We start from the raw sequence: 14455 nt of genomic DNA on the forward strand, positions 1-14455 counted from the left end.
AAAGCAAAGGATTGATGAGCAAGCAATTCATAAGCAACAGGAGTTATCCCAAGCGTTGAGTAAGTTGCAATTATTAAATGAATAGCTAAGAAAATCGAAGGAAGAACAAATCGCTCTACTGATAGTTCAGATAGAATGATTCAAGGAATATCCCCAAGTGGGAGAGTTCAGATCTGAAGCCCTAGAAATTACTAGGGCATTGTCTCAGTAGTTGAGCCCATTACTTCATAATATCTCAGTAATTCTTTCTCTATGTGAAATTTCATCATCCATGGTTGACAAATCAGTAGATGCTAGGCTGAACTTGGAAAAAGCAGATTAAAGATTAACAAATTTTCTATCTTGGGAAGAATATAAAGAGGGAAAAGATGCTAATATACCACAAATCTAGGAATTGCATAAAGAAATTCTATTTACTGAATGGGAATCTCAGCTAATGAAGACTAAAAGAGAAACATCAATATGTAGATTGGCAACAAGCAACCGGGTTGAATTAATTAAGAACAATCTTTATTTATCAAATTTAATAACAGAATGTTTTCCAGGTAAACTCCCACCAGTAAAAGAATTAGAATAGTAGTGGAAATAGAAGCAGGAGAAAAGGGAAAAATTGATCGCAGACATTCATAGTTTAACATGGGAAACCTTTTTGGTTTTTCCTTGTCAAACCATATAGTCAGCAGACAACAATAAAATGTCTCACTGACATGGTTAGCCACATGATCCCCGAGATTAATGATGCCACATACACCACTTAGTTACACTCACGCATGATTCATCCACCAAAACTCCAGCAAATGCTCACCATTTGTCATCTCCAATCACAAAATGATCAACCAATATAGTGAACCGTCTTTAACCGACTGCAGATTTCCTATTTCAAGATGATTTCCACATTTTTTCGATTTGGTTATACCAGTGCATAGCATATTTCTTTCATAATTTGTTATCATTATTTTTGTAGTATTTATAGACCCTTTCATGTTTTTAGAAAGGGTCCTCAAATTTTTGTATTAAGACATAAATCAGAAGTTGCACTATTATGCTTTCGATATATTATTTTTATAAAAGACTGGACAAGAATTCTAAGTTTTGATACAGAAGGCTTTTATGTGATATGCACTATTGCTTCCTATGAAAGTTTTCTCAAATTAGAAGGCAGGATTTGAATGCAATTCACATTGGAGGAGACCCAAATGCATACGATACTACTATCTATGCCTTTGTTTTATGTTTCTGTGTGAATTAAGAATTTATTAAGACTCTGCTATTATTGATGTGTATATGTTTTCACAGCAATTCTTTAATCTTTCACTATTGAATTTTTCTGAAATTGTAATCTTTCATATATATATGTCAGAGATATATTATGGTTAGTGCGATAATGTCTTAATTATTACTTTGTTCAACTAGTTGAAAAAAGTAATTATCATATGAATAAATGTTTTTATTTATGAGTAAGTCATCTATATGTTTACTTGTCAATAAAAACCATCAATAATCGCGCTAAGAGAAAGAATTCCTGAGATAGATTAATTACTTTATATTTCTTGCATCTTAGAATAGAACACTTATCATTCAGTTAGATATTATAAATCAATCACCCATCCAAACCATATATCATTGGGAAACTGGCCCCATTATATCTAGTCGGAGCCACCACACCAAACAGAAAAAGAGCCGCTTTAAGGTCCGGACCAGGTGGTTTTTCCCGATGTTGATGTAGCGAGTTTTTAGGCATCAACATTTTTAGTGCTAGAAGGAGGGCAGAAACTATGAATGGCGAGTAAATCCAAACTTAAAACCCACTCTAAGAGTAAATATCCTCCATCTCACCTCTGACTTCCCCTTCACATGCTAAATCTACAATTTCTAAGCGAGAAGTTAAGAAAACAACAACCACTGTTGAACCCCAAACCATCTTAGATAAATCCACTCTTGAATCCCCTAAACTTCAGTCTTTGATTCATAAACCTCAAGGATTCTCAATATCACCACAAAAATCTGAGTTATCCCAAGGCAGTGTCACTTCGCAATTCATTCCTTCTCATCCTCTTACTAGACTTCAGAGTGAAAATCTTCATATTGAACCTACGGAATTCCGTTTTCTTAAAATAAAAAGAGCAAGGGAGACACCTGAAGGGTCTGATAGTGAGACTCTTTCATCATCATCATCATCCATTTCATCTTCTCCATTACAAAGTCAACCATCCACTCCCCCACTCCATATTGACGTTCAACAGGGTACTGGAACTTCAACATCTTCTTCTCAACCACTTGGAACATCATCCGTGCTATCATCCATTAGTATCTCAACAATGGCACAAAGTCCATGGAACAATCCTAGTGTAGTCACAATGCCTGCACCTTTGAATCTATTTCCAGCTCATCCGGAGAAATGGTTGCCAAAATTCAACTCAGATGTAGGCATACATGCAGATGAACACATAAACAACTTTATGTTGTCAGTAAATTTAAAAAGAGTTACTGAAGAAGATGTGGTTGTTAGTCTTTTCCCATATACCCTACAAGGAGCAGTTGGGTCTTGGTACTTTTCGTTACCATCAGAATCCATTACTAGTTGGAATATTTTTCAAGAGCAGTTCTTGACTAAATTTGGTGATGATAGGTCCACAACAATGTTAATCAATGATCTCTCAAATCTTAAAACGAAATCAAGAGAGCCTCTAAAAGAGTTCAATTCACAATTTACCAAACTCTTAAATAAAATTCCTATTGCATCAAAACCTAGTGAAGAGGTTAGAAATGAATGGTACATATCAACCTTACCTTCAAACATAGCTATCTTTGTTGATAGAGCTACAAAGCCTACTTTAGCAGAGAATATGAAAGAGGCAATCACTATGGAAAAATGTACCATCGCCTTAGAAAATAAAGCTACTCTTGAATAATGAAAATCCAAAAAATTTACCTTCAAAGATGATTTAAAGAAGAAAATGGCTAAATATCCATATGATATGGAAGGTATCCAAAAGGTTCTAAAAACTATGTCCAATGAAATGATAGAAATCAAGAAACAAGTAGCCGAGACCTCAACTAAGAAGCCATTTAGAAACTTTAAGAAACCATAATCAAAACCACCTAATGCTATATCTAATGCAGAATCAGATCCCGAGAATGATGAAGAGGAAGATACAATCTTATCAGCCGATGAAACTAAGGAAGAAGAAGTTGTAGAATGTCATGGTATGTGGGACTTCATTTTGCCCAATTCAGATACTGAAAATGAACAGGAAGCTTTTCCAGTAAGTATTAGAAGTAAAGGAACTCCTGAACCTATTCAACCAACTCAAAAGAAGAAGAAAATGGGTTCTACTACTAAAGAAAGGATTACCACAAAGAAGTCTACAGTAGTATCTACTCAAAATCAGCCCTCATCCTCCAATCCACCTTCATCCTCTAAGACATTAGTAGTTGTCGACTCTATGGATTATAACATCATTGAAGACATGAAAAAAACTAGAGCAAATGTCTCTATATTTGAGCTTAGTAAGCTTAAACATCAACAAAAATTGTTGCTCAAAGAATTAAATGCAATACCTTCTTCCCCTCTTCCAAATATTGTACTGTCCAAAGTAGCTAATGAAACTGGTAAGCCACGATCAAATACAGTAGAAGCTAATGACATTGTACTAATCGGAGATAGATCTAATTCCCACACTCCTCCTTTTCTCTTGACTTACAAGATTTATAATAGAAATCTGCATAATTGCTTGATAGACTCAGGGGCTTCATCGAATATAATGCCAGCTTCGGTTTGTTCAAAACTGAATATAGAACCTCAAAAGTCTACAATGCATATTGTCCAGTTGGATAGAACTAAGTTCCAACTATTGGGGGAAATCAATTCAATTACCATTAGGTTATCAGCTGATCCAAGAGTAGTTCAAAGAATTGACATATTAATTGTTGATATTCCTGAATTTTATGGATTGATTCTAAGCAGAGATTGGTATGAAAAACTTCATGGTTACATTTCTACCGATTGGTCTCACATGTGGCTTCCCTATAAAGGGAAGAGAAATCAGATCAAGATTGATTGGGAGAATCATATGACTCATATTGTAACAGAATTTTAGAAAGAAAATCAGCCCATAACATTCAACAATAACATTCTTGGTAACTACTCATCTGAATCATTCTTTGGTAATTTTAGTGCTCAATCATCACCATTCTCAAGTTAATAGTTTCACATCTTAAATAGAAATTTTTTCCCAAATAGATACAATAAGGTGTGTTAAAATTGTTGAAGAAATTGTAAATAAAACTTTATATAAACCTATATTTTGGTCTTTATATTTTAATGGGTCAAAATCTAATGATGGTGCAGGAGCGGGATGTATTTTAGTTAGTCCCGAAGGAGAAAATACTATGTTATCTTGCATATTAGAATTTGAGTGTACAAATAATATTGTTGAATATGAAGCCTTGATACAAGGACTTACAAAGCAATAAGTCTTAAGGTGAAATATTTGAAAGTTTTCGGTGACTCTGAAATTGTTATAAAGCAAGTAAGGAATACTATACATTTCCTTTCTAGTCACCTTAAACATTATCAATCTTTAGTACAAGACCTTGTATCTCAATTTCTAGCATTCAATATTTCTCCGTTACTAGATCTGAAATGCAGCAGGAGATTTACTAGCCAATGTTGCTTCTAAGTACCTTCCATATGAGGATTATTGTCCTGATAGATTTTCAATTGAATTAATTTTCAGACCATCAGTTCCTGATAATGTCAATAATTGGCGAGTATTCAATCATGACGAGGACATTTTAAATTTCTTAACTTCTGATAAGTCTTATAGTGACCAGATTATTGATGAAAGTGAGCATGATCTTCAAATGAAGCAAAAACTTGAGGAAAATTCAGTACCTAAACCAGTGGTCAAACTTGAAGACCTTTATGACATGAAAGATATGTTTAAACAGGTTACTAATTCAAAACTTCAAAGTTCTACTTTAATATTTGAATTAATAAATCTTGTACTGAGGCCAAACCGCAAAATATCGATCTGGGATTAGGACTTACTTTAGAAGAAAGATTTACATTTATCAGATTATTGAATAGATATAAAAATGTCTTCGCTTGGATTTATGGTGACTTGAAAACATATGATACTTCTATCATACATCATACAATTCCAATGACATCTGTGGAGAAACCAATACAGCGGAAATTGAAGAAAATTCACACGAACCTAGAAAGTCAGATAAAAGAAGAGTTAAACAAACTCTTGAAGGCCAAGATAATTTGTCTTGTTAGACATTCAAAGTGGGTTTCTAACTTAGTGCTTGTGAGAAAGAAGAATGGTGACACTAGAATTTGCTTTGATTTCAGAAATCTTAAAAAGGCTAGCCAAAAAGATAACTTCCCACCACCAACAATGGAGCAAACTCTTCATTCGGTAGTTGGTTTTGAATTAATGTCTTTCTTAGATGGTTTTTCAGGGTATAACCAAATCTTGGTGCACCCTGATGACAGGCTCAAGACTACTTTCAGAACTAAAGTGGAGAACATATGCCTGTTAAAAATTGCCTTTTGGATTGATTAATGTTGGGGCTACATTCCAGTAAGCAATGGATATAGCATTCAAAGTTTTAATTAATAAGTCGATTGTTGTCTATTTAGATGACATTACTATCTTCTCTAAGAAAATAACAAATAATTTACATCATTTGAAACAAATCTTTGAACGTTGTAAAAGGTATGGGATTTCATTGAATCCTAAGAAGTCAATTTTTGCTCTTGACCAAGGTAAACTCTTGGGGTTCATTGTTTCAAATGATGGTATTTATATCGATCTAGATAGAATCAAAGAGATTTCAGATATTCCACTTCCACTTAATAAAAAATCAATGCAATCATTTTTAGATCAAATAAATTTTGTAAAAGGATTTGTTCCAGATTTTTTTCAGATTGTTTTACCATTACAAACCATGATCAAGAAAAGCTCGGTGTTTAAATGGGGGCATGAAGAAAATGAAACTTTTGATTGAATCAAACAAGCGATTATAAATGCTCCTGCACTAAACACTCCCAATTTTTCAAATCATTTCATTTATATACTTTGGCATCTGATACTTCATACACAATTGTGTTAACACAAATCAATGATCAAAACTTGGAATCACCAATATCATTTTATAGTTGAAATCTCCAAGGTGTTGAGCTTAATTACTCTGAAGTTGAAAAGAAAGCCTTTGCTGTATTCAAAGCCATTAAACACTTTAGGCCCTTTCTCTTAAAGACTCACACAAAAGTAATAGCCCCTTCTTTAGCAGTAAGACAATTACTAGTACAGAGGAATTGAGAGAGAAGAGGGAAAACAAGGTCACCACATTATAGAAATATGATTTGAACATTAGACCAGCAAAGATTGTCAAAGGCCAAGGTTTTTGCAAGTTGCCAGCAGGAGCTTCTAATATCCAAGAACATGAAGATACCAACAATATTGAAGAAATCAATGAGATAAATACCATCAATCCTGAGTCCCAATTTGCAGATTTGATATTTTATTTGAAAAATGGATATGCTCCTTCTAATCTTTCCTATAAAAATAAACGTGCCATAAGACTGAAAGCTAAAAACTTCGAAATTATTGTTGATGTATTATTTAGAAGGAATTGTGATTAGAATTTGTTAAGATGCCTTCAAAAAACTGAGGCGCAAAAGGCCTTGCAGGAGTTACATGATGGTCCAGCAAGTGGACATTTTGGAGTTGATACAACAGCTCACAAAATTATACATGTTGGGTATTATTGGCCCACCGTATGTAAAGATATCCATGAATATGTAAGGAAATGCAGAACATGTCAAACTGCTAGTGGAAGACAAAGAAAGCCAGCTTTTCTTTTGCAACCAGTTAGCATTGAGCAGCCCTTTGAACAATGGGGATTGGATATCATTGGAGAAATTATTCCTCATTCTTCCAAACAACATAGGTACATCCTTACAACTACAGATTACTTTACTAAGTGGGTAGAAGCAATTTCTTTGAAGATAGCCAACTTGGAAGCAATCATCGACTTCATAGATCAGTTCATCATTACCAGGTTTGGTGTACCAAATGCTCTTATTTTTGACAATGCATCTTATTTCTCTGGTAATTCCATACTTGAATTTGCTATCAAAAGAGGATTCAAATTAAAGTATTTTGCAAACTACTATCCTCAGGGTAATGGCTTAACAGAATCCACCAATAGAAATATTATCAAAATCATTAAGAGAACTGTTGATCAGAATCATAAAACTTGACACAAGTCTTTAGTATTTGCACTATGGGTAGATCACATAACATAGAAGGCCTCAATAGGTTCTTCTCCATTCAACTTAGTCTATGGAAAGGAAGTTTTCATACTAGCCAACTTAGCACTCCCATCACTAGCCTTAGTGCAGTTTATTGAAGAAAATCCCTCATCTTCTATTCAATTAAGACATAATCAAATCCTTAGATTAGAAGAAAAAAGGGAAAAAGCCAGGATTACACACGCAAAGCATAAATAGACTATTAAGTCCTCTTTTGAAACAGCTTCCACCGGCTCAAAATTTTTACAAATTGGTGATCTTTTTTTGAAATGGGACAAAGCCCATGAGGATAAAGGTAAACACACTAAATTTTAGAAAATTTGGCTAGGACCATTTCAAATCATAGAAAATATAGGCCCATCAACATTTATATTGCAAGATCTATCAAGAAGGAGATAATCTCTTCCTGTTAACAGGATTATCTTAAAATAATTCTTCACTTGAGAAGGTAACCCCTTCTTATTTTGTAAATATTCAATTTTCAACGATATTTGTGTGAATTGGTAGTTTTGTTTCTTTCTTAGAAAATAAAGTTGTAAATAGCCCTCTATTGGTTTTTACTATTTTGAAAAAGTTACTTAAAAGAAAAATGGTGTTAATATTTACTTTTGATAGATGGAAGCCTTGAAGGAAAAGAAGAAAATTCTAGGAAATTAAGTATAATTAAGCTCTGAAAACCCTTTTTATTTTTGTAAAATATTCTCAAAACTTGAAAATATTGTAAATCATTCTAAGTTTTAAAAACCTAAATAAAGTTATCAATAGAAAGCAAATATTGATCCAATCTTAGCATCATTAGCTCTTAAAATTGTCATCCATGTTCTCTTAAGGAGTAAGTTATTCACCCCATCCACAAAATTTTATGATTTTTCAGAGTGTAATTCTAAAATATATTTGATATAAGAGATAAGAGGTCTCATCATGAGCCTGATTACCATGATCATACGGGACTAGTTCAACTGACATTACCAATACTGCATACCAAAACAGGGTAATGGCTTATAATTATAAGACAAGGGGTCTCATCACAAGCCAGCTTGTTCAGTTAAATTACAACCAGTGAATGGCACTATCAACAGCTGGCCACCAAACCAAGACAATGGATTTTTATTTTACAACATAATGAAATAAGTAAAAGAGAAAATGCAATACAAAATATGTGGAAACATATATTTTGGATTCATTCTTTGAAATTATGCTCTAAAATGGATGGGACAATGAATGATTGAATGGTTAAAAGGTAACCCTGTCAAGACTATAAACATTTGCTTACAATAATGGCTCTACCTGTGACAAGGAAGCCATTATATAAGCTAAGTTGGAGAAATCCTCTTGTTTCATCATGATCAACCAATCAAGGTTTAATTAAACTTAGAATTTATTTAATTTTGAGATGAGAAAGAAATAGCAAAAATAGTTTTCATTATATTCAGAGTTTATGATTACCTAGTTATATTAGATTTTCTCTATGAACTAAGGTTTTCAGATAAAGAAGGTTAAAATATTGCATTAATTTCTCAGATATAACTGTTTCTTCCAGTGAATCTCCAATTGTTGTGTTGTACAACAACCCCCCCCCCCCCTTTCTAAAAACTTTTACAATTTTTTTTTAATAAGAAATGGGTGCCTTTTTAAAAATAAACCTAGTGAGATTTGTGATTTAATAAATATGCGTGGTATTGACCACATTATACATAAAAAGTAAAAAAACCTTCATCAAAAGGCCCAATGTAATAGATTCATTATATAAAGCCTTTTGAAAGAAGTGTAAAGTGTTCCTTTGAAAAACAATTGTACATTGCGATAAAGCGATCGAAGATTGCGTATCGCAATGATATAGGAATACACATAAAAAAGGTCCTCATCAAATATTCTGATCTAATAAAGGTAATCGCAATTGGAAATTGGAGGTATCATATGGCAAAAAACTAAAGCACAAGCCAAACCCCTGATTTTCATTAATAAATAAAGCACGCGTCTCAGGAATAAATCATTTGCAAAGATGGTTTGCATGCATAAGTCTTTTAAAAAGTAATAAATCAAACCAATTTAATAAAAACATACCCCGCCTTATTATAATTTCATTTTATCGCAATCTGAATCATTAGGAATTTCGCAATAGACCTTGCTTGTTGAAATCCCTGATTGCGATCATATAAGAAGAGGCACGCATTACATTAAACTCCGTTAAAAGGTATTATTTGCACATATATTATTATAAATTACCTTAATCGAAATTGAAGATATTTGTCTCAAGTGTTGAAGCCTTACCCTATTGAAATTCTTGATTTGCGATTTGCGATTTATCGCTGATCACCGATCAGGGAAATCCAAAGACACGCTTGAAATAATCAATCATTATATGATCAATGCGATGAGTATTTATGGTATTTATTCATTACAATTGGTGGCATGAACGGTTATTAATTTCACAGTTAAGAGTAAATCCGTCAAATATTTTACTTGTGGTGATTCTTAATTGCATTTGGTTTATCATATGTGAATTACCTTAACTCCGTTCATTACTGTATTAGCTTTTAGCAGTAATATCCCTGTGTTACTATTTTTAATTGTCTGTGCAGAGCTCCTTTGAACTCATGAATCCATAAAAGATAGGGAAGAAATCTAAGAAAGCCAAGGCACCTCCCGTAGTTAAAGAACCAAAGCTGAGCAAAAAGGGACTAATATCAGATACAACATGCCTCGGTCTGGGAAATGCGAGCTGGGAAAGTATCTGCAATTTGATAGAAGCAGAAGAACCCAAAGAACTAGAAGAGGAAGCTACAACCAATTCCACCAGCAAATCAGAAAGAAATATCAAAGAATTGGCTTGTTCATACCTTCACAAAATAGAAGTGCAAGCCAAATTTTTTCCATATACTGACGTGATTAGATGGGTCATCAAGAAAATCCCAATTGCAGATTGAACATTTTCCATGGTTGATGGAAGAATATTCCAGTCGTTTAAACCTAAAGATCACAGGAAAATGTACCATCTACATCCACCCACGAAGTGCTATAACAAGGAATTTTTGGAAGCATTTGCAAAAGAAAATGACTTGGAGTCGGACCCGATCAGACACTAGAGGAATTTCCAAAATAAACACAAGCACGAGTTATCAGGTAAGTATTATGTTGACTCATTAGCGTCTCCTTATTGCTATGTTGGTGCTATGATGTGTAAACTATGGGGAGAACATGATTCTGCAAAATTTTCTATAGACATGGTCCCGTTAATGGAAGCTGCAATTCAGGGTTATGTTATGGATTGAGCAAACATTCTATCTGATAGAATAGCCACTAAGATACTAGAATACAGAAGGAAAATGTATGCAACTTCCTGGTACAATCCCCCTTTTTAATACAATGCATATATTCTGGACATCATTTGTTTTAATTTTGAATACCCCATTCTCGGGTGGAAGTGGACTCCCTGGATCCTAATCCTATTCATATTTATCACAAATAGTTGTGGAAGGCCCACTATAAGAATCACTTGTACAAAATTTGTCATGGTTTTTTTCTACCTGTATATTATTCTATCTTCAATAAGCCTACCCCTAGGATATCTCAGGAAGCAGCAATTGACCTAACAGCAGTGTGTAGCTGGTTTAGAGAGGAGAAATTCACCTATGTAAGGCTTTTTGGCAGCCTTATCAAACCTCATGTTCTTCCTCTATATGTTCACGATAAACTATTAGCCTGAGAGTTAGCATATTAGATAAAAGTTGTAGGAATGTCAAAAACCTTGAGGGATTCCAAGAAACATATGTGGCCTACATTCCCTTTTCGGTGTAGCATTTTTACCTTGCATGATTAAAAACTTGCAGAGAAAGAGGCCGAGAAGATTCAGATGCTGAGTCTTGCAACCATTCCAAATAAGCAATATGACCCGATAAAGGTTTCTTATAATGTTACTTCTCAGGCTAAACTCAATAGATTTGATCATGAAGAAGATGACTTTGATGATTTTTTTTCTTTAGTTGAACTATTTCACTAGGTTAAAGGATTGGATAGTACCAAATATGGAGAAGAGGGACTGAAAAATTCAATAGGCTTAGAGCCCAGATATTGGAAACTCTGCCTTTGGATTTATTAGCTACAACCCCAACAGTTCTGCCATAGAGTCAAAGTGAACAGAAAGCTCTCGAGAATACTCTTGAGGTGGAAAAGGTTCTGAAAAGGAAAAGCTGCTAGAGAAGGAGCAAAGACAAGAAATAGATAGCAGACCCCTTGATTTAAACATTTATGTTGATCCTAAACTAATCAAGGAATGGTAAAAATTTGATTATATCATTAGTAATACTGAGAGCATCCAAGGATTCAGTACACCAGAGGTGTCCACAACCTAGAAATCGACAATCAACACAGTTCCGACTGAAGAAACAAGCGCCCCACCCATGATCCAAAAGGACTTAGAAATAATCCCTGAAAGTCCCTCCGATGAGATTATTTTACACATAGAAGATATACCACCATTAGATGTCTTCTACAGCCCTAAGCATAGGGCTGTAATCAAAAGACAAAGGAAAAAGAGGAAAATTGATCACTCTCCTCTTTTGACTTCACAAATGGAGATGATGAATGTGGTATGGAGAGAGGAAGTTAATCCTTCTGAAGATCTAACCAAACTTTCTCAGTATGCTGGAGCATACACAGTGGCCACAATGGATAAAGCATCGGAGGTCAGTAATTTACTAAAAGAAAAAGACCAAGAAATCAGTTTGCTAGAGGCATAGGTACAAGAGAAACAACAAAAGATGGAACAACTGGAACAACATTTAGCAGTTTTGAAGCAGCTAAATGACTAGTTGAATGAGCAATTTCTTAAAGAAAAGCAAAGGATTGATGAGTAAGCAATTCATAAGAAACAAGAGTTATCCCAGGAATTGAGTAAGTTGCAGTTATTAAATGAACAACTAAGTAAATCGAAGGAAGAACAAATTGCTCAACTAACAGTTCAGATAGAACGATTCAAGGAATATCCTCAAGTGGGAGAGTTCAGATCTGAAGCCCTAGAAATTACCAAGGCATTGTCTCGACAGTTGAGCCTATTATATCATAATATCTCACTAATTCTTCCTCTGTGAGAAATTTCATCATCCATGGCTGACAAGTCAGTAGATGTCAGGTTGAACTTGGAAAAGCCAGATGAAAGATTAACAAATTTTCTGTCTCGGCAAGAATCTAAAGAGGGAAAAGCTACTAGTCTACCACAAATCCAGGAATTACAAAAAGAAATTATGTTTATTGAATGGGAATCTCAACTAATGAAGAATGAAAGAGTAACAAACAACCTAGTTGAATTAATTAACAACAATATTTATTTATCCAATTTAATAAGAGAATGTTCTCCAGGTAAACTCCCAGCAATAAAAGCATTAGAACAACAGTGGAAACAGGAGCTTGAGAAAAGGGAAAAATTGATCATAGGCATTCACAGTTTAACATGGGAAACCTTTTGGTTTTCCCTTGTCAAACCATATAGTTAGCGGACAACAACGAAATGCCTCACTGACACGATTAGCCACATGATCACCAAGCTTAATGATGCTACATACACCGCTCAGTTACACCCACGCATGATTCATCCACCAAAACTCCAGCAAATGCTTGCCATTTGTCAGCTCCAATCACAAAATGATCAACCAATATAGTGAAACGTCTTTGACGGACTGCAGCTTTCCTATTTCAAGATGATTTCCACATTTTTGTGATTTGGTTATAACAATGCATAGCATATTTCTTTCATAGTTTGTTATTATTATTTTTGTAGTATTTATAGACCCTTTCATGTTTTTCGAAAGGGTCGTCAAATTTTTGTATTAAGATTTAAATCAGAAGTTTCACTACTGTGCTTTCGATATATTATTTTTATAAAAGACTAGACCAGAATTCTGAGTTTTGATACAAAAGGCTTTTATGTGATATGCACTATTGCTTCCTATGAAAGTTTTCTCAAATTAGAAGGCAGGATTTGAATGCGATTCACATCAAAGGAGACCCAAACGCATATGGTACTACTATCTATGTTTTTGCTTTATGTTTCTATGTGAATTAAGCATTTATTAAAACTTTGCTATTATTGATGTATATATGTTTTCACAACAATTCTTTAATCTTTCACTATTGAATTTTTCTGAAATTGTAATCTTTCATATATATATGTCAGTGATATATTATGGTTAGTGCGATAATGTTTTAATTATTACTTTGTTCAACTACTTGAACAAAGTAATTATCATATGAATGAATATTTTTATTTATGAGTAAGTCATCTATATGTTTACTTGTCAATAAGAACCATCAAGAATCGCGCTAAGAGAAAGAATGCCCAGGATAGATTAATTACTCATACAACCCATATATCATTCGGAAACTAGTCCCATTATATCCAGTCAGAGCCACCACACCAAATGGAAAAGGAGCTGCTTTAAATTCCGGACCAGGTGGTTTTCCTTGATGTTGATGCAGCGAGTTTCGAGGCATCAATAGGTAGTTATGAATGAATGATAATTAAGGAGTGCCATGGCATGCCAAAGAATGAAAAGGCATGTTGAGATATGCCATATAGTGTCAATCCATGTCAAGGAGTGTTTGGGAGTGTCAGGGAATCATAAGGGAGAACTAGGTCAAAGTGCATGGAAATGAATGAATAAGAGATAATCCTAGGGAGTGTCAGTGAATTCTAGGTGTCCCATGGACGTGGTGTGTTAGGAGAATTTCATATTAGGACTTGTAGGAGGAAAGCCTACGATTGTGATAAGAGGATGGAAAAATTATTTTGAGACAAAGGGAGACTTTCGTCTAGGCACAACACTATTTTTTCAATGAATTGGTTGGGTTCCCAAGTCACACAAAAGGTAAGGTTATCTATGAGGGCATGAAAACTAGGTAGTGCCAAGGTGTGCAGGGAATTTTAGGAAGTCCTAACACATGTTATAAAGTTCCAAGGAATGTTAGGTATGTCAAGACATGCCAAGTGCTAAGGCCTGCCAATGTGTGCTAGGTTCTAGGATGTTGCACCAACACCTGATAGGGATTTTGAAGGAAACACAAGGGAGGACTTGTTTCAATTACATGTAAATGAATGAATGTGCATGTGTGATAAGGAGTGTTAAAAAA

The sequence above is a fragment of the Pinus tabuliformis genome, chromosome 1_1 (assembly GCF_031772625.1).
Source record: "Pinus tabuliformis cultivar Carrire ecotype Pingquan chromosome 1_1, CPIR1, whole genome shotgun sequence".
Taxonomy (NCBI): domain Eukaryota; kingdom Viridiplantae; phylum Streptophyta; class Pinopsida; order Pinales; family Pinaceae; genus Pinus; species Pinus tabuliformis.